The sequence below is a fragment of the Molossus molossus genome, unplaced genomic scaffold, assembly GCF_014108415.1.
Source record: "Molossus molossus isolate mMolMol1 unplaced genomic scaffold, mMolMol1.p scaffold_m16_p_8, whole genome shotgun sequence".
Taxonomy (NCBI): domain Eukaryota; kingdom Metazoa; phylum Chordata; class Mammalia; order Chiroptera; family Molossidae; genus Molossus; species Molossus molossus.
Window position 1 is genome coordinate 90,809,509 of NW_023425402.1, and position 27,251 is coordinate 90,836,759.

Below are 27,251 nucleotides of genomic sequence, written 5' to 3' on the forward strand. Positions count from 1 at the left end.
TTGGTGCTCCCAGGACATTTTGCTCAGGTCTTCCTTTATGCCTCATCTGGCTTGACTTGTGGGGATGTGAGCCCTCCTGTAGCCTTCACTGCAATGTCAGAGGTTCCTTGGTGAGCCCCAAGGAGCTGCACAGTGTCACCTGTGAGTACCTTGTGTTCGTCTGCTGGGATGCTGTAACAAAATGCCACAGAATGAGTGACTTAAACAATAGGTATTTCTTTTCTCATAGTTCTGGAGGCTAGAAGTCCAAGATCAAGGTGTCAGGAAGATTGGTTTCTTTCAAGGCCTCTCTCCTTGGTTGGCAGATGGCTGCCTTCTTGCCGTCCAGGGTTTTCCTGTGTCTTCTGTGCTGAAGCCCTGGGTGTCTTTGTGACCCATCCATGTGGAGTCGTGTTAATGTAATCACCTCTTAAGACCAGATGTCTAAATACGGTTATATTCTGAGATACCGAGGGGTTAGGATTTCAACATATGAATTTCGGGGAACACAGTTCAGCTTGTGACATGCCTCATGTGTAGATTCTTTTTCAGGTATAGGAGTCCCTCCTTATCTGAGGTTCTACTTTCTGTAGTTTCAGTTACCCCTGGTAAACTGCCGTCCAAAAATATTAAATAGAAAAGTCCAGAAATAAACAACTTACTAGTTTTAAGTTTTGTGTCATTCTGAGTAGTGTGATGAAATCTCTGTCCAGCATCTCCACACTATATACGCTCTCTGCCCGTTAGTCATTTAGTACCTGGCTGGGTATCACAGTGCTTGTGTTCAAGTCACCCTTATTTTACTCAATAATGGCCCCAAAGCACAAGAGTAGCAATGCTGGCCATTTGGATAGGCCAAAAGGAAGATGTAAAACTAGTCCTTTAGGTGAACGTTCTTGACTTAATAAGTCATATGCTGAGGTGCTAAGATCTATGGTAACAATACACCCTTTATATATGAAATTGTGAAGAAGGAAAAAGAAATCTGTCTTTTGCTTTCTCAACTCTAACTGAAAAAGCTATGCCTATAGTACGTGATAAGTGTTTAGTTAACTTGGGGCAAACATGACATGTGCAAGTGGAAGACATGAATCAGACCTGTCCCCATGACGGCAGCATGTTGTACCAGAAAGCACTAGGCCTCTGTGGGATCTTCAACAAGTGGTCCCCTGAAATGGGGGACATCAACCCACTTACTTCAAGTAGGGAGGTTTATACAGATTCAGGAATAGGTTTGGACTGAAAAATAGACAAACGACTGCATCTGCCAAGGAAGAGGCTGCTGCCACATTTCCAGCAGAGCTGAAGAAGTTGATTAAGGAGAAAAGGTGCCAGCCCAAGCACGTCTTGACTTTTGACGAAACCAGGGTCTTCTGGAAGAAGATGACCGATAGAATAGAAATTCATTAGAGTGCAAGAGAGGCAGCAGGGTGTAAAGCATGGAAGGGAAGACGACCTCTGGTACCGCGTGGCAATGCTTCAGGGCGCATGATAAAGCCAGGCACGCCCTGGCCGGTTTGGCTCAGCGGTTAGAGCGTCGGCCTGCGGTCCGGAGAGACCCGGGTTCGGTTCCCGCTAAGGGCACGTACCTCGGTTGTAGTTTGTCCCCGGCCCTGGTTGGTCGTGCGGGTGGCAGCCACTCGATGTGTCCCTTCACATCGATGTTTCTCTCTCTCTCTGTTCCTCTCTCTCCCTCCCACTCTACCTGAACAAAAAATGGAAAAATGTCCTCAGGTGAGGATAAAAAAAAAAAAAAAGAAAAAAAAAAAAGCCAGGCGCGTGTGCAGAGCGAAGAACCCGCGTGTTAGCAAAAACAAAAGCAACAACGACCTGGCCCAGTCCCGGCAGCAGGTCAGACGGTCTGTTTATGAGATGTTCTCCGCGCACTGCAAGCAGGGAGAGTCCAGTACAATGAGTGTTTTGAGAGAGAGAGACCACATTCACATAACTTTTATTGTCGTACATTGTTATGTTATTATTAGTTATTATTGTTATTCTCTTACTGTGCCTAATTTATAAGTTAAACTTTGTCATAAGTATGAATGTATAGGAAAAAACAGTGTACATAATGGGTTGGGCACTACCCACAATTTCAAGCATTTACTGGGGGGAACACATTCCCTTGCAGATGGAAGGGACTACAGTAATTGGCATTTTATTAATTTACAGCTTTAATAATAAACTAGACAACATTCACATTGGTTATGAAGTTGGATGAGGTATGTTGGAAGGCAGAAGAAAAATTCAGTGACCTTAACTAATTAGAGAAATGCTCCATCCAAAACAGGATTATATTCAATAGGAAAAACTTCAAAGGCCCCATGAGGACAATAACAAATTACATGGGTATTGGATGGGAAATTATTGGCTAGATATAACAAGTCCAGCCAAAAAAAACCAAAAACAACTAAGGGTCAAACTGAGCTATTATTGGTTGAATGGGACGCAGCAATGGAATGCTGTCATTAAAAAGGAAACAAATTGTAGTGTATTAGGAGTGAGAATATCACATGATAGAGCTGAAGTAATCCTTTTGCTACACTTGGCTCTTCTCGGAGATTGTGCTTGGTGTGCAGCTTTACATTTTAATAAAGTGTCACAGAAACTAAAGAAGGTTCATTTCAAAAAAGGAAATATATTTTAAGGGGATGGGAAATGGAAATTATAATGGCTATTTAATCTGGAGAAGAAAAGGCTGACAGGTGACTTAATACATATGTTCTGGTGTACACACAGGGAAACTAATATGGTGGATCCTTTCCAGATGTTTTCCCTTTCCACCGAGACAAAGAAAAAAGGAAAGCAATTTTTTGTTGTTTTTTTTTAAAAGAGCTTTAGATCAGTGCTTTTCAAATTGTGTTCTGCAGACTTTGAGTGTTCTCAGCCTCACTTTTACGTGCTTTATATATTAAGTGCTTCTTGTTTGAATTTGTTTTAAAACCTTGTTCTTATGTTAAACAGTTATGAAAACTAAAGCTTTTGCTAATACAAAAACCATAGTATTCTAATTCTGGGTGGGACTTAAGAGAGTCTTATCCAAACTCCCTCATTTTCTAAACGAGAAATCTGAAGTCCTGAGGGGTTAAAGGACCTCCTAAACATCAGGATTTTAAAACGCCAGAGCAGATTATCAGATGGAATGAAATCTTTATGAAGACTTCTGTGAAAGGGAATAGAGATGGTTGGAGGGGTGAGATGAGGATTTCCCCACTGGCATCTGTACCATAGGCGGGTGGGTTGTAAAAGGCAGTAACAATATCTCTATCAGTTCCTACTTGTTAAAAAGTAAGACATAAGGTCACTTAAAAGTATTTTTTGCAGTTCAAAATGGAAGTTTGAGAGTCTCTGAGTATGTATCCAGTGAGCCTACTGAGCTGGTCATAGACATTCAACAACATTTGATGAGCGGACACTTCACTCAGTTACTCTCCTGCTAAATACCTTCTTCAGGGGGGTGGTTTTTACTGTTTTACAATTGTCAGTTGTTTGATTTCTCATTTACTTATGGCTTTTTTTTAAAAAAGATAGAAGTCAAATGGTCCTGAATAAAATAGATCAATGAGAAGAGTAATTATGATTATTATTTTGCAAATGACTTATGATGATGCTCACCCCATCCAGAGATTGCATTCATATAATGAAAATTCTTATATAGCACAAATATATAACTCGCTCTGTACAAATTGTTACAATAATGTATATATAAGTGTTATACAATTTTATACACACACTTACACACACACACACACACACATCATGGTAGAGGTATGTTTGCCAATAATTGCCTGAAACTATTTGTCTTATCTTATTAGTTATAAACAAAACACAATTATTTTTAAAACTCTCAGTTGTTTTAAGTACAAAATGCAAGAACTTCAAACATCAAGAAATGAAAGTATTTTGTGTCAATTTCTGATATGTAGTTATATTTAAGTCTACGTTTAAATACGCATTTAGTACAAAACCTGAAGAGAATATATTGCCAATTTTGAATTTTTCAACAAATGATACTTTTATTTAATAACTGATTCAAGAGAAGTCATACAATAGAAGTTTGCTATATAAGAAAAAAATTTATTTTTATTAAAATCAGGTTAAAACAAAGTCCACAAAACAAACTTTAATAGTATATTTATCTAAAATATAATATTTTTGTGGCCTTTCTTTTTATGTGCCATACAGAAATTTTAAAAACCACCCAAAATGCCTAAATATTTCATGAAATAATAGTGAAAGGGACACAGAGAACAGAAATATTGAAAAATGCTGGCTTAAGTCAGTGTTTCTCAAGTGTAATATTATATGTATTCCTTTCAGAAGAAAAAAATTCTCCAAGGTCTCAAATGCTTACTTTAATTATTTCTATTGTATTTCTTAAGTATGTAAAAATAGAAAACAATACTGACATGTTTATATCTACAGCTCCTGTACAATTATAATACTACAACATATTTACATGGTAAATAAAAAATAAAACCACAGAAGCCATGCTGTTGAAATTGACAACATTTACATGATGTGTTTTGTCAAAATTAAGTTGTCTCTTAAATGTGAATCTGGCAACAAGAATCACAGCATACTTTTTTCTCTAAGTTTAGTCTGTTGGTGCTACAGCTTGCCACGCAATGAAATTCTCTATTTGAACCACCACGGAAAGTTGTATATAGTAAACCATGACTACATTTGGTTTTCACATGGTGTGAACATATTATATATTAAGGCCACCTCTGTTCTTTTCTTACGTTTTTAACATTTAAAGTAATGTGGCTTGGCACCACCATGGTTGTGATCATAAACCCAAATATGGAAAGATGGTCACTGGGATAAATTATAATATGCTTGTAATAATTTGTTAAAAATGACAACAAAGAGAAAACATTAAAATGAAAGATTTCTTGAAGGGAAAAAAAAAGAGAGAGAGAGAAACCTCAAGAATTATTTAAGGACTATGAAGAGTCCATGAACTCCAGTTGAATAATAACTGGTTTTGGTGGTATCAAGTCTTTATTATTGTAAATACTTTGGATTATAGAATTATTATAATAAATAGTTTGGATCAATGGCTGAGGAAAGGGGAGGCATGGAAAGTTTGAACTGCTGGGGAGTCTGAATGTTAGCCAATTCTTCTAACAAATACAGGGTTCTTTCCTGTATCCAGTAAGCATATGACCCTACAGTTGTCTGCAAGTTCAATCTAGTTTCACTGGTTGGTTTTTTAGTTCCTTCTTCCATTCATTCAGCTGCCTGTGTAATAACTAGATAAGAATGATATGTACTAGTGTGCCAGTTATTTGTATTTTGAATGGTGTTTTCTGCAGTGCTTGTAAGAGCTTCAGTTCTTGTAACTATTTCAAACAATCTTGTTTACAGCATTAATAGTAGTGAGTGAGGGATAGCTAAGTAATTTGACGTGCAGCCCAGTTTCTGGAATCAGTAAGTAGGGGCTCCAGAGAAACACCCTCAAGACTTTGAGATAAGATTATTTTCTGGGAGTGAAATAAAGGAGCATAAACATGAGTAAGATAAGATCAGCTTCTTCAGCAGGCTCCTTAGGCCTCCTGGGTTTCTTGAGAGCCAGTAGCCACAAGGATTCCAGGCAGCAGAAGGGCATGTGTCCTGTTGTAAATGAATAAACTCCTCTTCATCAGTGTCTTGTGGTCTGATGCATGTGGGGCCAGCTCAGCTCTGGATGGATGGACCAGCCAGGCATTGGTCTGTGGTGGCATCACAGATAAGACCTAGGTGTGCTCACGGAACCTTCTGCCTCCCTCACTCTCTGTTATTTCTGTGCTGAATTACAGTGGATCTGTTGGAATAATTTGAATTTTGGAATCCTCAGAATCCCACTCACTGATATTTCATAATGCATTGCTGTTCTGTTCAACTTGACTGTGATCTTGCTCCAGACTGGCGAGGCCCCGCATTATTGGCCCTATTACATATAATGCCTTGTGATGGCCCTCACAGTCCTTCTCACAATGCGTAGTCACACATTTATCTTGTGACTCATTGACTACAGTAGGGACCACACTTCTATCTTAGCTCCATGTCACAGCATCATATTAGCACGAAGCAGTACCTGACTTAGAGTGGGTGATCAGGAAGTGAAGGGTTCTAACTCCTTCCCCCCTTGCAGTTAAGCAATTGAGATCTAATTTGAAGCCTCCTTAAAAAAATTATTTTGAAAAGGTTTTCCAATCATCTGGTTTGCCACTTTGTGGACCCTAAAAATCTTTTCTTTTCTTAAATGCTAATCTATGCTAAATCATTTAGAAAGATCATTTATAAAATTAATTATTGTTTTCTTTTTTTTTTTAGTCTTTCTTTCCTTTGCCACCTTCTCAAGATTCTAAATTCTTCCCAGTAATTCAGACTTTTCTGTAGGCCACTGTTTCCTGGTGTTTTTGTTTTTGTTTTAAATCCTCATGGGAGGATATTTTTCCATTGATTTTCTGATAGAATGGGAGGGAGGGAGAGAAAGAGAGAGAAACATCAATGTGTGAGAGACACATTGATTGATTGCCTCCCACATGACCCCAACCAGGGCTGGGGATTGAACCACATGCCCTTGATTGGAATCAAACCTGAGACTCATTAGTCCACAAACTGACACTCTAACCGCTGAGCCAAACCAGCCAGAGCAATTATTTTAAAATTATTGACATTATTACAGATGTTCCCCATTTCCTCCCATCCTTTGTCCCCTTCCACCCAGACCCTACCCTCCACCCCCTCTGGCCCTGACCACTTGGTTACCCTTGTCCGTGGGCTGTGCACACGTGGCGTACACGTTCTTCGGCTGTTCTCTTCACCTGCTTTCTGTGGACCCTTCATAATACATCATCAGGAGGAAGAGAATTCTGAGAAAACAAATCAGTCTTTACCTGGAGGTAGGGGCTAGACGTCACCATTGCTTTCCACACATACAAGGATTTGAGCAAAGTGGCCCAGCAGGAGATTAACCCACATCAGTGTGTTCCTGTGTTCCTATGTTATCTGGAGCCATAAGGGAGCATCACAAGGCTTTTAATGAAATATTAACTAATTATTTTTTAAAGAATTTATTTTTTATTTAAATTGTTGAATACTTTATATGAGAGTGCGTTTGATTTAAACATGAGTAAAAGAAATCAATGTTTATAAGTCTACTCATGTTGAAATCAAATAAGCCAGCCAAACCGAGTACAAACCAAGGAATTCTGTATAAACTGTTAATTTAGATAGATGTTCCAGAGCTTCACAACACCGACAAGTTGCCCTTGTTGTGATCTTGTGGCCTGAAAAGGAGGCAGAAGAAGTTAATGCAGATGTAGGAAAAAGTCCAGAGTTCAGTGGGCTAAAGGAACTCTGCTATCTGAGATGTCAGGTGATTAGATGAAGATGCAAGATAAGAATTCCCTGGGAGAAACTCAGTCAGCCAGCCCTAAAGGAGAATACTTTCCCTCTATGTCACCCCCTTTCCCTCACGGCCACCCACAAACTCCCCCAGGCTGGGGACCATTACTAATACCTGGCACTGTGTGAATTCATAACATGGTTTCCAAACCTACTTCCTTTCACTATACTTTGTGAATCGAGGTATATTAGTTCAGGGGAGAACATAAAATTATTCTTAGGAAATAAAATAGGCTCAGTAATAGATCAGAAACTGTTTTTATCTCTGACAATAGACGTAAAATAAAATGGAAGACAGAAACTATATTCTGATGTATGTATTAGCTTGATAAATAACAAACTGAATTAATTTGTTTTTCAAAACTCTTTAAAAAAAGAACTCTTGTTATTAAGTATGCTTAGACATTACAGAGGCTCACTGAGGCTGGTTGAGTTTGTTCCCTGATCTGGTATTCTGTGACTGTCAACATTGGTAGTTCTCTGTTGGACCCTGTCTTTACCACCAAACTTGGACAACTGTTTTGTAGCAGTAGTGATTCAACCTATTTGATGTAGGTGAGCTCCAAGAAGTGAAAGGGCCTAGGTAGCTAGAGCTAGAAAGTTTTTCAATTGTTTTTAAACTCGCCAAGATACAAATATCATTAAAAAAATCTTTACCCAAATGTCCATTGATGGATTAAAAAAAGTTGTGTGTGTGTGTGTGTGTGTAAAATGGAATATTATTCAGCTGTTAAAAAGAATGACATCGTTGCCCCAGCTGGTTTGGCTCAGCGGTTAGAGCCTCGGCCCTTGGACTAGAGGGTATAGATTCAATTCCCAGTCAAAGGCACATGCCTGGGTTGCAGTTTCTGGCCCCCCATCAGGATTGTTTTGGAGGCAACCAATGGATGTGTCTCTTTTACATCAATGTTTCTCTCCCTCTCCTGTCTACTCTATCTGAAAATCAATGGAAAAATATCCTTGGGTGAGGATTAACCAAAAAAATTAATAAATAAATAATGAAATCTTGCCATTTGCAATAATGTGGATGGACCTTGAAATAAGTCAGTGAAATTAGTGAAATAAGTGAAATTAATGAAAATTAGTGAAATAAGTCAGACAGAGAAAGACCAAAACCATATAATCTCACTTATATGTGGAATTTGAAAAAGATGAAATAAAACAACTCCTATATACAGAAAACAGATTGGTGGTTGCCCAAGGCAGGGGTTGGAGGTATTGGAGGGTGGGTGAAATGGGTAAAGGTGGTCAGAAGGTATACATTTTCAGTTATAAAATAAGTCATGGGGATGTAGCATGTATCATGGTGACTATAGTTAATGATGCTGTACTTTATATTTGAAAGTTTCTAAGAGAGGAGATCTTAAAAGTTTTCATCACAAAAAAATTGTAACTATGTGTGGTGATGGGTGTTAACTAGACTTAGTGTGGTGGTCATTTGCATTTTTACAAATATAAAATCTTTATGTTGTATATGTCAATTACATCTCAATAACAAAAAATCTTTGAGTAGTTAATCTAGTAGCTGGTGCACAAGGTGTGACTGTAAAATAATGGGAAGGATTTCATAAGCCACATGCAAGACTGTGCCTGATCCTACTCACACCGTGAAAACTGATGATGGAGTTTTTGAAGCAGACTCATAAGAATACATATGGGAGGGCCCACAAAAACCATCCAATCCAATCCATTTCATTTAGAGATGACAGAAATTCAGGTGAAACGTCTTGCCCAAGGACACAGAGGAAATCAAGAACAAGCCAGGAAAGATTGCACAAGGTTGCCTGTATGAACTGTCACGTTCGTGCCCTCTTGTACATGCCTTGCTGACAAGCCTGAGGGGATCACTGTGCACCAGTTAGCACTAGAGAAAGTCTACATGTAGCTGAAAACTTCCCTCCCTGCTATTATGAGTCTATCAGGGTTATTAGTTCTCTGAAATCTCTAGAAAGCCTAGTCCCTACAGGCAGAAGAAAGATCAGGAACCCATATTCCGACTGAGGAGCAGGACCAGTCCAGTGACAACATCTGATGTGCTGATGTTCTGCTCTCAGGTTATTTCATGAGAACCGTTTAAGAGAGTCAGAAGCTCTGGTTTGAATACTGGGGTGGGGTGGGGGGCCAAACATGATGCTGTATTAGTTGGAAATTAGGTTTATAACTGAAATACTCGGAGATAAAATTATAGTTCTGACTTAGGTGAAGATTGCTCAGTGGACAAATACAGTCTGAAAAAAGAAAAGAGCCTCATATGGATTATATTAAGTCTAACTGGGCATTTCTCTTAACCTAACTGTGTCCCTTATCAGTGCCAGAGAGACCATTTGGTCAACTTTCTTTTCACTCCCCTGTTGACTACGAGGTGCCTTTAACGTAGAAGCCAGGTAAGGCATCGCTGGGATTTTGAAGTGTAAACAGACATTAGGGTTTGCCCTCGGAAAGTGAGTGGAACTAGGAACAACTACACAGAATGTATGAGATTAGCTGTCTAGAGAAATAACTCAGGGCCACAAAGCAACATAAATGAATGGAATCAACCATGAAAGCTGAAGTCCAATGAGTTGTCTGAAGAAAGAGGTGTCAGCGGAAGGCAGATAGTCAGCATGGGATCTAGATGGAATGGAATCTAATGAGCAAGAAATCGACTATATTTATCAGCCCTGGACAAAAAGACACAGGTTTTGGTCCCTTGAGAAGTGTCCTCTACTTTGTAGGAGAGTTTGCTCAGTGGCTTAACCATGTCCTCTGTCAACTATTTCCCGTGATCATTCTTCTCTCTGCTCTAATTTCAGGTCCATTAGAGACATTTCTGATAAAGAATTCAACTTGTAACAATGAGGATAGGGTAATACATGCAAAAACAAAACAACAACATTCTATTTAGTAGACGAGTATTTCAGCCACTGAAAAAGCATGTTCCTTTCCCATTAAAAATTAGTAAGTCTAGGAATGAATAGATACTTTATCTTAATTCTGGTCAGAATACAGAAACTGCTAAACACTGCCAAATAATTTATATGCATGTATGCATAACCAATGAACATAGACAATAACGCTGGGGGGTGGGATCAGGGTAGGGGGAAAGGAGAAATATCTGTAACAAAAAAAATAAAAATTGCACACACCGAAAAAGAGTTTCTGTACCTGAAAGTTAAGAGTCATTCTGTAACGTGGTGACCCCCACACACACATATTGCTACCTGATGACAAACTGGACCCCCCTCCAGGGCATAGAGAGACAGCTCATTCTCTAGGGAGACTACACCTTTGCTTCTTATGTCCTTAATGTTAGTTTATCTCCAGCCTGGTAGATTTCATCAGAAATACCTACCACATTAGCCACCCTGCTAGTAATGCTCTACTGGAAGTCCTCAGATTCCTGCAAGTCAGCTATGGTGGCGAGATAAGCCCTATCTGCCTTTCAATACTTCTGAAGCCTGGAGGCTCTTTAAAATGTCCAATTGGTTTTACATTTGACTTACATTATTTCAACTTGTAACAGTGGGAACCTCAAGTTGATCAGAAACTCTAATTGACAATTATATGGCAATTATATATTGTTTATTTAGTAACAGGAAAGTTAACTATTAATTGTTTTTCTATTGGCTAGGAATCCCCCTTTACCTCCTCCCCCAAAATAGGCTCTGGAGAAAGAGAGAGAGAGAGAGAGAGAGAGAAAGGAGGGAGGGAGAGAGGGCGGGAGGGAGGAAAGAAAGAAAGAAAGAAAGAAAGAAAGAAAGAAAGAAAGAAAGAAAGAAAGAAAGAAAGAAAGAAATAGAAAGAAGAGACTATGTGTGCTGAGTGCCTGTTAAGTGCCATAAGCCATTTGCTTCCATGTGTTGTCTTATTTAATTTCAGTATCAACTCTGTTCAAAAGAAGCTGTTATTATCTGAGGCGTAGTTCGGTGACTGACGGAAGTCACTCAGCTGCCAAGTCGGAGCTGGGGGGTCCAATGAAGGCTGCCTGATGCCACAGTTGAAAGGCTTCCACACTGCTGAGGACCTTCAAAGACAGTGGTATATGAATGACTCCAGACCAAAGCTGAGCTTTGCGAGGTAGAACTCCCACATCAAAAAACCATCCCAAACTCTAACATTTCATCCCTCTTTCTCCACTTTGAGGAAAGGACATAGTAATCAGCATTAGCTTGGATGAAAAAGAAGAAGATATTCCCCTTCTTCTTCCTACCCTCCATCTTCCAACTTTGAATGAAAGAACAGCTTTTCAAGGTATACAGTAAGACAGAAAAACCTTACCGTAAGAATAAACGGTGTGAGATAAACATCAAAAGAGAAAGAACAATGGACAATGGTATCAGTAAAACCTGGGGGAAGCAAATTTTCTCAGAGCTTCCTGGTAGCCAAGGCAAAAAGAGAAATATGTTGTTTTCTGTGGTTTTCATTGTCAAATAAGGAAATAGCAGCTTTTTGTTGCTGTTGTTGTTGTTACTGTCAGCTCTGAAAGGAATTTATCATCTGCGTTATCCTAAAAGGGATATTGAATGACCAAAGTGAGAAAACATTATAGAGAATAGTTTTATTTTTTTTTAATTAGTATAAGATAATTTTTGTCTACTCCAGAAGTGTCTTTGACAAACAAGTTTGGCAGATAAGTGAATTTTTATGTTCTGGGTGTTGATTCAGTATGACACAATAACTTTTGATATACTGATCAAAGAAAGTCTTTCCTTGATAGTCTTCGGTAGCCTCCTTCCATGGTATCACTCAGAATATTTCTTCTATAAGTTTTTAAGTGTGGGTCTCTCTATTTCTGTCCTGCCACATTTTATATTGAAAATTCTTGTGAAGAAGGACTGTACTGGTTCCTTGTGTTTTGTATCATACACACACACACACACACACACACACCACCACCACCACCACATACAGTATATAGCACTTGAAGGATATTTACATGGGGACTAGGTTTTCATAATGTTTTATACTTAAAAACAACAACAACCCTACAATCAATTATCTACTTGGGCAACAAAACAATTATGCGAGACATTGGAATTTTATTCATTAAATCATCTCTCTCACATCTGACCTGTGACCCACTGATGTGTTTGTTTCTCACCTTAGTTTAGATGGAACCATTCATAAGCATTTCTGTTTTGTTTCTTGTTGCACATTTCAGAAATGGAAACTTTCTACAGAACACTAATTTGGATTTGAATGATCCATTTCTTCTCTGTCACATTTATTAGAATGATGACTATTTTTAATTATTTTCCCAGTATTTATTTATTTATGGAAACAACCTAAATGTTTTATCAACAGATAGAAGAATAAAGAAAATTCCATTATATATACATATACTAGAATATTACTCAACCTTAGAAAAGAAAATCCTGCTACTTTATTCTCTTATTTTTCCTTTATTTTTATTGTTGACACTATTACAGATGTCCCCATTTCCTCCCCTTTGGCCACCTCCACCCACCCCCTGCCCCCCTTCCCTCTGGCCACCCCCACACTGCTATCTGTGTCTATGGGTTATGCATATATGTTCTTGGGCTAATCTCTTTAATTTCTGTCATCCAGTCACCCCCTCCTCGTGCCCCTCTGACAACTGTCAGTTTGTTCCATGAATCCATAACTTCATTTTTATTTTGTTCATCAGTTTATTTTGTTCATTAGATTCAACATATAAGTGAGATAATATGGTATTTGTCTTTCTCTGACTGGCTTATTTCACTTAGCATAATCATTTCTGGTCATATCCATTGTCTCAAAAGATAAGAGTTCCTTTTTTTTTTACAGCTGCATAGAGTAGTCCATTGTGTAAATGTACCACAGCTTTTCTATCTACTCATCTACTGATGGGTATTTGAGCTGTTTCCAGATCTTAACTATCGTAAATGATGCTGCTATGAAAATAGGGGTATATGTATTCTTTTGAATTGGTGTTTCAGGATTGTTAAGATATATTCCCAGAAGTGGGATAGCAGGGTCAAATGGCAGTCCCATTTTTAATTTTTTGAGGAAACACCATATTGATTTCCATAGTGGCTGTACCAGTCTGCATTCCCACCAGCAGTATACTAGAGTCCCCTTTTCTCCACACCCTCGCCAGCACTTGTTTGATGATGTATTGATATTAGCCATTCTGGTTACTATGAGAAGTGATATTTCATTGTGGTTTTAATTTGCATCTCTCTAAAGATTAGTTTTGTTGAGGATTTTTTCATATATCTATTGGCCATCTGTATGTCCTCTTTGGAGAGGTGTCTATTCCGATCCTCTACTGATTTTTTAATTGGATTGTTTATCTTCCTGGTGTTGTGCTGCATAAATTCTTTATATATTTTGGAATGAAAAAACCCATTGTATGGGAAAACATATTTACCAATGAGACATCTGATAAGGGGTTAATTTCCGTTTTTGGTTTTTTTTCCCCTTCATTTTAATAACAGTTCTTCAATTGCATTTTGGCTTATATTTTCTTTGAGGACAATTTCTGCATCCATAGATTTTCTGTACCTCTGATGTTATACGGGTATACCTCCCCTCCCCCTTTTCTTGCATATAAAGTAAGTTTTACTGAAGTTTGCAGGAAGATGGGGGGAGGTGAGGATTATATTGTAACTGCACAATAAATTTACAGCTAATTTCTAATAAATTTTTTTATGATTGTGATGAAAACAACTTAAACAAACACATTATAAAGGAGTTAAATTATAGAAAAGTTAACTTTCCATTATAGAAAAATAACTTTCATTGAAAATACAAAAAGATATATATTTTTTAAGTGAAACAAAAATTGCCAGTTTTTTTAAGTTGACGCTTTAGGAGTTTTTCTTCTTGCACTTTTCGGGACTCTTCAAAGACTGCAGAGGAGATGGGAGTGTTGGTTGCAAAGCCATGTACCCTGAACTTGCATTTGACTGCAACTGCTCTGTGGGTTTCTTCTAATTCCCCGGGGAAGGGCAGCTGCCTTCACACAAGCAGATAAGATGAGTCCAACACCAAATTATCACATCTGGGTGGTCTTTAGTGTGGGAAAGAGCCTCAGCTGTTAGTTAACAGGCTGTGAAAAAACCATTTGGGCAAAACATACTATCTTCAAATATGGCACTTTGCTTTTTACTCTGAGTGTCCTTTCCTTCCCTGTGAAGATTTTATCCCTTTCCCACCCTGTGGCCTAAGAACTTTTATTTCAAGCTGTTGGGGCTTCCCCTTTCTATGTATCTATTTGGTTCAATTTTTTTTTTTTTTTTTAATGGTCCACACTTTCAGAGGAAGGGGCGGGTTGGTGAATGAGCTGTATTCCTGGTGGGCAGAATTCATTTTGCATCATCTCCTCAAGATCCCCTGGCTGCGGTCATCTTCTTTTTCTGGTTTACACCACTCAAGCTCCCTACTTCCCTTGGTGGCCTTGTGTTAGCCTGAAGTCAGAGATTTCTGGCAAAAGGCGGTTTGCAGTATGTATTTTTCTCAAAGCCTGATGCTGGGGTGGATAGCATGCTGTGAAGACCCCCTGCTCTGTCGGTGTTCTTGCCTGGCTTGAAGAATTGTTTTCTACCAATCCCCAAGCAGGACTGGGCAACCATTTTTCAAGATGTTTGTGCATATCAAATAGACTTCCTAGAGGCTCCTTCTGAGCTTCTTCTGCATTCCAAAGAGGGTTTATTTATCCCATTAGTTAAGTTGGCACATTTAAGGCAAAGAGACTTTTTACAGGTGTGAAACTCTTTAGAAAGGACTTTTTTTACATTCCCCTGTGTTGAGCTGACAAAGAAATCCCCGCATTGGTTGCTAAGCTATTATTTCAAAAGATACTTTGTTGCTCTAAGAAGAAAACCAAACACTTTAGAAGGAGAAGTTTTCATAGAATATTATAGACCTGATGTGAGGGAAGGAAACTAATATTTTTCTTTCCTTAGCTTCGTCTTGGCAATTAGTTATATGTGTTTTTGTTTCGTGACACTAAGCTTGTTTGATACCATTGCCGTGGTCTCCTGGTTAGCCCTATGCCTCCAGCCTCCCATTTCTCCAGTCCATCCTACACACTACAGCTAACGTGCTCTGTCCAACGTAAAAACCGCATCATGTGTCCCACTTAAAATTGTTTCAATGACCCACAGAAGGCAATGCCACTTTTTTTTAGCATGGCAGAGAAATCCTTCAGGCCCTGGCCGCTGTCATCCTGCCCAACTTCACTGTCCTGCAAGCAGCATACTTTCTAAGAGCAATAGAGGATCAACATGTATCAGTACTAGTAACCAAGTACCATTGTTTTATAGTGCACTATGATCCTCTTAGTGACTGCGAGCAGTAGATGTCTCCATTTTACATGCAGGAAAATGGGGGATTAAAGGAGTTAAGTAACTTGTGGGAAGTCTTCATCTTGTTGGTAGAACCTAGAGTCCCTCCCAGGTAGTCTGATGGTCAAGTCTGTGGGTATAACCACTATACAACACTGCCTCTTCTGCTGAATTGCCGATTGTTTCTGATGTATAACCTCCCATGTCCTGTTTCCACTTCCTGGAAAGGTCTACGCCATTTGTTCAACTGGCTGGTTCCTTCTCCACCACCACATCTTGGCTCAGTTATTATCTTCTCTGGAAGCCTTCCCAGGATCCCCAAGTCAAAGTCAGGAAAGGACATCTCTGCAGGCGTAGCTTCGAGCCAGTGTGTGCAGTTCGCCCTTATGAACTTGTGTAGGATTCTGTACATGTCTAGTTGCCTGACTAGAGTGTGAGCTCTTTGAGGCCAAGGGGTTTTTCTTTGTATTCCCAGTGTCTGTTTCAGTGCCTAACATCTGCCTCGTTGGTGCTCAACGAATTCATGTCAAATGGAATGAAGTGAGAATGGGTGGAGGAGAGTTAGTGGAATACAGCTCACGCAAGGTTTGCTTATTCTTAATCACCTTTTGAAAGTCCATCCTCTGGTGCAAAAATTCCCTGGCAAAGGTTCCCACTTCCCCCCAGGGTCCCTGAGGATTGTAATGGGCTCTCTGAGCTATTTTCAATATTTAAAAAAAGCTAACAGAAATCATTACATTAACCAGAGGTAAATCCATACAGGCTAAATAAATTGTTAAGTTTCTTTGCTTTTGGCTGAAATTATATCAATTTGGTGTAGTAACAGAGATTTTTCTCCTAATGATCAGAAACTCCAACTAACAGAAAAGGGGTGTGTGATTAATAAAATGATAACAATTAAATGATCTGTTACTTTGGTACTGCTTGTTTAGGGGAAGATACTTCTCAAAGATTGGAATCATAGGGGAAACTCCTAAAAAACGTAATCCTTCACAGTACAAGTATGGGAGCGACTCTGCCTTTATTAATGGACGCATGTAGTCCACAGCCCTCTTATCTGCACAGAATCTGCTTCTCAGAAAGCTGAGGAAATTATATTATCATTGGGCAAATACAGCTTCTCTATTGGATATATATTTTTAAAACATTTCCATTGACAATTGGATGTGAGAGTGATCTGGTTTCTTTATCTGTCATCCACTGATTATCAAATTTACTGTAGCTTATTGAGTTGAATTTATGCTCTTTTCAAACACACTTTATTGTTACCATTTTCCAAAATAAGAGAAAGAAAATAATTTTTTAAAGATAAGAAAGCAAAGGAGACAAATGAGTTTTTCTCTCTTTCCTATGGCTTCTGGCCAGTCTGATTTGGTTATAAAAACAGCCAGCAGGCTTCTTTATTGAAATAAAATCCAAATCCCCAATTTGTCAAATTTTTACTGACTTGGTCTAGAATACACCATTATAATAAATTATTTCATCCCTGTCAGTGAAGGCAAAAAAGGTCCTTCATTAGTAGTTCTGGCTCTGTCACAAACCTTTCCATGAGCTCATTTGGTCTTATGATTTATTATAAAATTTATAGTGTGTAAACATTGCCATAACCTTTGGAGTAGTAAACTCATCAAACCTTTTGTGTTATCTCCTCAGTTCCTTGTATTGGTTGGCTGACACATCTTCTCAGGATTGTAAATATTTTTCCATTTCTTGCTTACTGTCGTTATAGATAAGACTACTCTTTATTTTTAAATCACTTCTGGACGTCCACAGTCATGGTGGTCAAGCTTCACGGAAGTTGACAGTCAGGCCCTGCTCTCTGTAGCACCGAATCCCGTTCCACCTGACGCACAGTCATTGTGTGTCTCCTCGCTCTGGTCCATTGTCCACAGAGAAGCTGGAGTTTTTTATTCAGAAGCCAAATTAGACCCCACTAGTCCCCTGATTAGAAATCTTTGAAGGCTCATTGCTGACATCTCTGACTCCAGATTTCTTGATGTGGTGTTCAAGACCCTTGGCAGTTTGTCTTCACGGCTAATTTTTCAGCTTCCTTTGCCACCAGATCCACTGGGTGGATCTTTCCCTCCAACAGCTTGGAAGCTCACCTTCTTCCAACATGGTGGGACTTTCCATGCCTAGAGCTGTCATTCCTGTTTCATTCCCACTCATCCCACTCATTCTCCAGAGCTTTGCTCAAACATCATCACTTTCTGGGAGTGTCCACTCATTCTTATTCTATAGCCTATGTCATCTTTTGATCTGTATTATAATTAGCTGTTTCTGTGTCTTCCTTTTTCATTCCCATGAGCTCTTTGGGGGCAGGGGTTAGGTTTTATATATATTGGCTCTCCAGGTCCACTGGCTTCCAATCACCAGGAAGACTATTGACCTATCGATCAATTTGGGACATTTGGAGAGTGCAGGGGGCACTGTTAACAATTGCACTGGGGCCACAGGTAGGAAGCAGATTTTCTTAGACCATATAGGATCTATTGTCACCCAACCAAATCACTCCAAGCCTTTCAGTGTCTCTGCGTTCACCTACTTTTCCGTTTTCTCTTTACCCGGCCTCCTTCCCTGCCACCCGCCCCAAATGGATGCTTCACCCCGGCCTCGCCAACCTGCCTCAGTTCCCTGCCGGTTTCTGCTCTTGCTGTTCCCCCGCCTCGTCCACTGAAACACTCCTCTTCACTGTCCAGGGTTCTCTCGTGCACAGTTCTTCAGATAAGCTTCCCTGCGGCCCTCGGCTTGGATGGGAGCTCATGCTGGGAATCCGGCCAGCAAGAAGCACGCACTTTGTATCCTACCAGTTTGCTTCCTTTGTTGCCTTGCTCGGCCACAGTTTACTCATCTCGGATTTCGAACCACCCCACACTGCTGTGATCAATGTCAGTTGAATTAAGCATCACTTTGGAATTGCCATAGCTTCTGGGTGGCCAACTCACACAATTTTTTTGTAACAGCCCCCTTTATTAGTATTTAACATATATTTCTAAAATTGAAATTATTTTTTTACATCGTAATGAATATGACATTGTTGAAATTACTATATTTCACAGTAAATAGCAAATTATGATTTTATTTGAAATGTAACTGATCTTTGGGTCTTTTGCACCATTAAAAAAAAAAAAAAGCTCCAAGACCAATAATCCTCTAACTAGCATTCTGGCTTTGAAAACATTTGAGGGGATGTCCAAAATCAAAATTTTTGAAGAATGTCAGTTCCACATGAACTATCTTGGAAAATTTTGGGAAAATTCTATGTTTTATAAGTATAATTATTGTAAGTATCAATTACCTTATAATTATTCCCTATCTTTTGGGCTTAATTTCTGAGCTCCTGAGCATTTGAGTGCTCAGAGGAACTTATGAATCCCATCCATGCACTTTCCTTGGGAAAACACTCTTCTCCTCTCCCTCAGTGCAGTCCAGGAAAGGGTGTTCAGAGAGTGGTCGATGGGCTTGTCCTCACCCGCGGGACGCTCCCACTGGATGAGGGAGAAGAACCGCTGAACTCGGTCCCTGTCTTGAGCACCGAGCCCTGTCTGCAGCTCTGTCAGCTGCCCACAAGTGTTGCATGAAACAGGACTGAAAGCGTGTTTGGCCATTGCTATAATGAATTACATCCAGCTGAGATTTTTGAAGTTCACGTCTTGGCCAACAGATGAGGAGAACAGGAGAGAGAAGAAACCGTGTCAGAAGGCAACACCCGGAGAGAATGATGACTCACTTTAAAATACGTTTCCAGCACTTGAGTGTGTGATTGCTTGAATACAGTCCCTCAGAATCTTCAAGATATCGCTTCTGCTTTTACCCCTTGGACCTGTTCTTTTGTTCAGTTTATTCAGGAAATACTTGGGAAGTTGCTTATTGTGCCTCGGGCATCACCTGGGGCTCTGGAGAACAGGGGAAAGATGGGCCCCTGCCCCTGGGGAGCCAGTGACTTCCTCCGCCGCCTTGCCTCGGTGTGAGTGGTCTCAGTCCACGCTCCTCTGGCTGCCCTGGGTCCTTTATGCTTTATTTCTCCAAATAACACTGATAATCCCACAAGGCCCAATTAGTTGGGAGATTAGTATGTCCTAGGTACTGTGCTTAATACTGTAACAAATAGTCTTTCTCTTTATCCTCCTACCAACCTGAGGTAAAGATTATTTTTAGATGAAGAAACTCTCGTTGAGAGAGGCTAAATGACTCGTGACAAGTCGCCCAGGTAGTAAGTGTGCTGATGACAGAACTGGGATCGGTCAGTCTCTGAAGCCAGTTTCTCAGCCTTAACCCCTCCTGATCCTGCCTCTTCTCCTGCCTACCTTTGGCAGAAAGTGTTCAAAACCTTCCTCACGCCCCTGCCCCTGGATGTATAACTGTGTCCCTTACTGAACATCTCAAACAAAGACTTGAGAGTGAAGACCCCTTGCTGAACACTCCGAGGGGTGATGTGCCAACGACCAAAGGCTTTGAGGATACTGTTGGTCGTGGGTCCATCCTGTTCTCAGGTCCCAACACTCTCCCTTCTGCTGTCCTGCTATGGTTGGCTGGGTGGAGGCTCCATTGTACAACTGACTGCCCTGGTCAGTGTCCTGACGAGAGTCAAAAACATAGCTCCCCCCAGGGCAACTGGACAAACATACGTGACTGAATTACAGGGGTTGGTAGTCAGCCTTCAACGGATGAGTTAGTGTAGAAACAGACTTCTGTTATACAGTCTCAGATAGAAACAAGGTAATGTAGATTTTGGCAGGAAATTATTATTTTTGACTGATTTTCAAACCCACAGTTTATGCCAAAATTCATTTCCCTGCCCCCAATCTACACCACTTGCTTTTACAAGAACTTTTGATACCGTGAATTATTTTGGAAATTTGGGGGATATTCTGTGTTAGTATGTGCAACAAATTCCTAGGAAATTATTCCAAAGTGTAACACAAGCAAAGAACAAGTTTTACTTGGATGTCAAACAACCTCCTCAACCAGTGCATATTATAATGCCTGCCTGAAATTTTCAAAGATTGGAACATCTGACCCCCTGAAGTATTTCGATAACAAACAGCTGAGCAGTGCTTGCACTAGCAATATGTGCTCATTTCCAGACCCCACTTCCACTGAGATTTCTGAAAAGTGCTACAAACATAGTGCTTTTCAGTTCTGGGCCTTAGGTTCAATTGCCACCCAGATGAGTGATTGTCATATTTCTCCTTGTAAAATGAACCAGGGTTCTAACTTAAAATCTAAGATGTGGTTAGATACACTTTAAAGATGGCCCCACCTCTGATACCTATTGGTGGTCACAGCAGAAATCTATTTGTAGTGAGCGGGGGTAGAATGTCTTTAAAACAGTGATTTTTTTTAAAAAAAGACAAGTATTTACATTTTATTAGACCAAATCATCCTAAAAGAAACACATGCACACACACACACACACACACACACACCCAACACACACACACACCCAACACACACAATGGCTTTTGTTTGTTTGTTTTTGCTTTTATAATTGCATGTGCAGATAGTAAATCTTTTATTCAGAGGCAAATTTCAACAATTGCATAATTTTTATAAGCTATATGATTTTGGAGACTCTGTAATTTATTCTTTTCTATATGTAAAGCATTGTGATGGTTTTATTGGGTTTTATGATGTTAACATTCACTAAGAATGTATAAAATCTTGTTTATAAATTGTTTTCCCCCCTTAATTGGCTTTTATTTTTTCATTAAATAATCTCTCCTTAGAAATAGTTTTTTAAGGTAGAAAGCAACTTTCTAGGTGAAAATTAAATTTACTTTAAACATGCCTCCTAATCATTTCTTCATTCATTAAGGTAATATTAATTCAGTCCCTACTATGAGGGTAATACTTGCTCAGTTGAGTGCTATAGGAGGATACAAAACAATTTAACAAATAATCCTTATCTGCAAAGAGCTTACAGTCTAGTGCAGACACACAGGAAATGTTACATGGTGATTCATATACCTGAGAAGTCACAAGGCTGTGTGTAACTACCTATCAAGTGAATGCCATTGCTAGACCATAAATGCTTCGAGTCTCTAAGAGGGAGAAATTGCTGTGGCAAGAAGTTAGACAAGCCCCGTGAGAAGTAAGACAGTGTCCAGGCTTGAAAGGTAGGAAGTTCCTGAGAGGTTGATGAAAGGACATGTTATGCATTCCAGACTAGGGACCAAGCTTTGACCCGAAGCCCAGTGATGCAAATGGGCCAAGTGTAATTTTAGGGAATCGGGCTGCATCCCCCCAAGAGGTGGCCAAGAGTTTGTTGGGCTTTGTAGTTTCTTCAGAACTCAGCATTACCTGCAAAGACCATCCCTGACACAACACAGCAAAGATCTGAACACAGTGTCCGGACCTGTGCATGGATGGTGATAGGGCTTGAGTTGGCACATAATCTCAGATGGAGAAGTGAGGGTCCCACAGCATGGTGATCCTTTCTGCCCTCCCGACACTTTCCGTTTAAATAAATGGGGTGAAAAGGCAGATAATCAGGACCCACAAAGCTTTCGCTTGTGTTGTTACTCTCACATGTGTAGTCTAATCTTCTGTCTACACATAAAGTTGTTTCCAAATTTAGAGGAAAGCCCATTCTTTGAAGTTTTCTGTGAAGAATGTCTGATTCCAGTTGCTTCGCACACTGGCTTTCCACGGCGTTTTTTGCCAGGAAGATTTTCTAGTATCGTTGAAGCTGAATGACTTCCATCTTACTTCCTCTTTCTAGGCTTGAAAATGGTTAAGTCCTCAGTCAACCCTCCTAGGCCACACAGCTTTATCATTATCATTGTTTCCTCTAAGGGCTATTTCTCAAACTTGTGATCAATAAAAAAAAAAATAATAATTTCTCCTTAAAGGCCTCTACAGCCCTGGCCAGGGAGGTTGGTTAGAGCATCGTCCTAATACGCCAAAGTTGCAGATTCGATCTCTAGTCAGGGCTCATATGCACATACAAGAAGCAACCAATGAATGAATACCTAAGTGGAACAACAAATCTCTCTCTCTCTCACAAATCAATCAATTTTTTTTAAAGTGCTGACATGCCTCTGCATTCTCCATATCCCACTTTTTATTTTTTATCCTCACCCGAGGACATTTTTTCCATTTTTTTGTTCAGATAAAGTGGGAGGGAGAGAGAGGAAGAGAGAGAGAGAGAGAGAAACATCGATGTGAAAGGGACACATCGAGTGGCTGCCACCCGCACAACCAACCAGGGCCGGGGACAAACTGCAACCGAGGTACGTGCCCTTAGCGGGAACCGAACCCGTGTCTCTCTGGACCACAGGCCAATGCTCTAATTGCTGAGCCAAACCGGCCAGGGCTCCATATCCCACTTTAAAATATGGGGCTAAAGATAGTGCAGAATATTCTAGAATAGCTTGTATCTTTACTGAGCAACAAGAAAAAGCCTCCTGTTTTTCTTTTTCTTTTACTAAATCATGCTTTTAAGGCTAAAGCAGGAACACCGACAGGTTGTGTTGACTATGACCTCCAGATCATTTTCCTTATCACATCACAAAATTAGTCCTGTAATTGTGTGGTTTTTCTTCCCGTGTGAATTACGCTATAGAACCTTAATCTGTTTATAACCACCCACCTCTCCAACTCATCAAGATCATTTACTCTTCTGTCCAGTTTTCCAAAGTGGAATGTACCACACCTGGTTTGATGTCATCTTCAACTTAATAACCATATTCTTTACCATCATCTAAATCACTACTAAAATTAGCATCAGGCTAACACCAATCACTTTGGAATCCCATGAGATATGCATCTCTCGGCTGACACTGGACCATTAATAATTACTTACTGAGAATGGCCTTCTACTTATGAATCCACCTAATGAGAAGATGATTTCAGGATGTAATTCTTTAATTGCCCAATGTCAAGGAAGACAAACTTAAAGCTGTATAATAGTCAACTATTTCATATCTTTGCATTCTGCTTGGTTTCACAACACCTGTCATGTTTCTGAGGAATAGCATTTGACTAATGTGATAGGATTTTTAAACACAATTGCCTTGCCCTGACTGGTTTGGCTCAGCGGTTAGAGCATCCGCCTGCAGTCCAGAGAGACCCAGGTTCGGTTCCTACTAAGGGCACATACCTCGGTTGCAGTTTGTCCCCGGCCCTGGTTGGGTCGTGTGGGTGGCAACCAGTCAATGTGTCCCTTTCACATTGATGTTTCTCTCTCTCTCCCTCCCACTCTATCTGAACAAAAAATAGAAAAGTGTCCTCGGGTAAGGATAAAAAAATATATATATATATATATATATATATATATATATACACACATCTATATATGTGTATATAGATATGTATATATATGTGTGTGTATACACACACACACACACACACACACACACAATTGCCTTGATTTTATCCAGTGTGCTAGTTTGTGTGTGTGTGTGTGTGTGTGTGTGTGTGTGTGTTTGTGTGTGTTGATAAGACTGTAATATATTTCTGGATCTGAATGTTATGGTGTTGAGCCTCAATTTTTGAGTTTTCTGATGTCTTTTTTTCAAAACACAAGTGTGCATTTCTCTCTTTCTGTCCATAGACACCTTGCCTCAGGTTTGCAAAGATAATTGCTAGTGATTCTGTGATGATTTCATTGAAATACCATACCATGGTGTTTGCCAGTAATTGTTTATTCATTCTGCCGTCTGAGCTTGCAGGTCATGCATTAGCATATGCATTTGTATATCATAATGGTTTTCAATTTATTGAGTAGAGTCATCATCTGAAGCACTGTAAAAACACAAAAACAAAAGCAATGCCTACCTCATATGTTTGTCACTTTACTGGGACAGTCATGACAATTAAGAAATAAAAACATAGAGGAAGGAAAGGTCAATCATACTACCAAGACATGGCTGGCAGCTAGCTGAATTTTTCTTTGGCACAACCTTTGGATTGCAGCCACTTTGACTTAGAGGAGACCCATTGTAGGAAAAGCCTTCCTGGAATGTGAGAATTTTGACAAGAGGTCTGAAAAATAAAAGGGAACTAGATAGTTGGAGGAAGAACATAGATAGATTCATATAAAAACAAATGGATTCTTCTCATCCCTCTGTTCTGTGAAAGAGATTTTCAGTGGCTTCAAAAGGAATTCTGTGTATGAAGGGTATGTAGAGGAAGGGAGATTATTTAAAGGAATCAATCCTTATTTAACCTGGCTGCAAGTAAAAGCATCATCCAGACACATGAAATTGGTTGCACAACTCACAGTATCTTGGCTATGGTAAGGGTTGTTCCAGGTACTGGTGTTTCTGGTGCTTGAATTTTAAAAGGTTGTCTTCTATAAGCCATCCACTGTGTTGGGTGTTGTGACTCAAATGTTGACTGTGGCTAATGTGCACAGAGGTGGGGATGGAAATGATTCCCTGTGGGAAGGCTGGCTGGATTTCTGGTAGACCATCTGCAAATTGTTAAGGGTTATACATACCGATCAGCCCAGGCCCGTGATCTTCCCTCACACCTCACTTTAGTCATCTCAAGCCAGTGGCTAAAGACAAATCTGACATGCTGTTTTCTTTTCTTACAGCCTGGCCTGGGATCCTCACCCCTAGGATCACTCTTGGGGTGAGTCAATAAAAGAGTAGCTGTCACCTCCAGGGAGCTGGAGGTAGCAGTTGGAATGTACCTGTAGGGGGCAGCGGAATGAGTGATGCCTTCTACTCTACTTCTTTTCTGTTCGCTCACAGGACTAGTTTAATGTATTTCCTAACAACCAGAAGCCTGGTCCTGAAGACACAAGATTCCAGATGGCCAACCTGTGAAGTGGGGCATGAGGGAGTGGAGGGAAGTTGAAGAGAATATGGCATGATGAGGGTTGGGTTAGAATGCAGTGATACCCGGGAAAGGAGCCCTGGTTATGAATGGGCCAGCCACAGAGAGTGTGGTACCAATGATGTGGGCTGTGGAAAGGGGAGGCTGCAGGGGAGTATGCAGACTTCACCCATCACTGCTTTCTTCTTGTCTTTTCTCCTTTGATTCTCCTTCATGCCCACTACTGAGCTAATAATAATGGCAATATGAAGTGTCAACGCATTCTGCTTCGTACCAAAGATCTCTGAATGAGGCTACTGTTTATTGTATTCTTTGTTGGGTGAAAGGTTAAAAAAAAAAGTGCATGCATTTTTTAATCCAGTTCATTCAGGTTTTAATATAGAGCAGAGCCAAATACAATGGAGAGTATTGTACATTAACAGTCTCTGTTTCTTGAAGATATTGAAAGAATATAGCTTTATGTTCTTGCCATACGTTAAAAGCAGACCTTCCAAAGCCTCAACTGAAATCTTTCTTAGGTTTTTTTTTGTAGTATCGAAGCCTTTTGGACATTGGTATGTGGTGAGGTTGAAGCCTGGCTGATGCAGAGATACTTACCAGAGCCTGATTGCTGAATTACAGATCCTCCGACCTAACAGGCACACAATAGCAGCTTCCATAAGGGAGTAATACATTCCACGGAGGGTGCCAGGGAGGGCAAAGGGAATGTGTTATCCTGCGGTCCATCAACCCACCTCTTTGATACTGGCTGGAAACATAAGTTGAAACTTGCCACTGATCTCATAAGTGATTCCTTCCATACAATTTGTCTAATTACAATTTTTTAAGTAGAGTGATCATTAGTTTCTGGATGGAGAATTTGGCGTGTTACATGAATAGAATCCTGGTCACGTTCAGTGCCAAGATATACTAACTCTGCTTCCAAAAAGTGTAGTGAGGTGCTACCTCAGTTTTTGAGGCACAGTGCAAGTCCGGGGCGGGGTGCATTGTCATGTACTATGTCCTGAAAGGGAATTTCCTGCAATTCGCCGTAAGGCGGTGCGTTAAGGTGGTTAATGCGCTGACTGCGTGTGCACGCACCGTGTTTTGCTGAATGTGCAGCTGGAAGGGACTTTCCTCATCTAACCCGCTTGGGTGCTGGGAAGCCTTGTTTGCAAACTCCTGCTCAACTTGGGTTTATCAGTAAACAGGCCCCTGCCCGCTTGTCTCTGGTGAAACTGTGCTTAGCGGTTTCTGATATTAATACCCACGTGTTACGCCTCACTTGCCCATCCAGGTCAAGGCCTGTGGTGTGCAATCTCAGAATATTGATGAGTCTCCTTCAGAAGCGTCTCCTAATCTGATTCAAGAATTGTTTTTGACTAACTATTAAAAATAAGTTATCCAGACCTGGCCAGTTTGGCTCAGCGGTTGGAGCGTCGGCCTGCGGTCCAGAGAGACCCAGGTTCGATTCCTGCTAAGGGCATGTACCTCGATTGCAGTTTGTCCCCAGCCCTGGTTGGTCGTGCAGGTGGCAGCCACTCGATGTGTCCCTTTCACGTCGATATTTCTCTTTCTCTGTCTTCCTCTCTCTCCCTCCCACTCTATCTGAATAAAAAAATGGAAAAATGTCTTCGGGTGAGGATAAAAAAAAAATAATAATAATAAGTTATCTGTTTAATGTGTCTTAGGAAAGACCAGGAGGGCACTTCCTGTTCGTGTCTCTCTAGGCAAGTTTATAAAATCTTTCTGAACCTCACTTTACTTTGGGGGTGAATATAGTCATTTCTTCCTAAAAGGCTGTTGAGGGCAGTCAATGAAGCAATGGAAGTAAAGAGA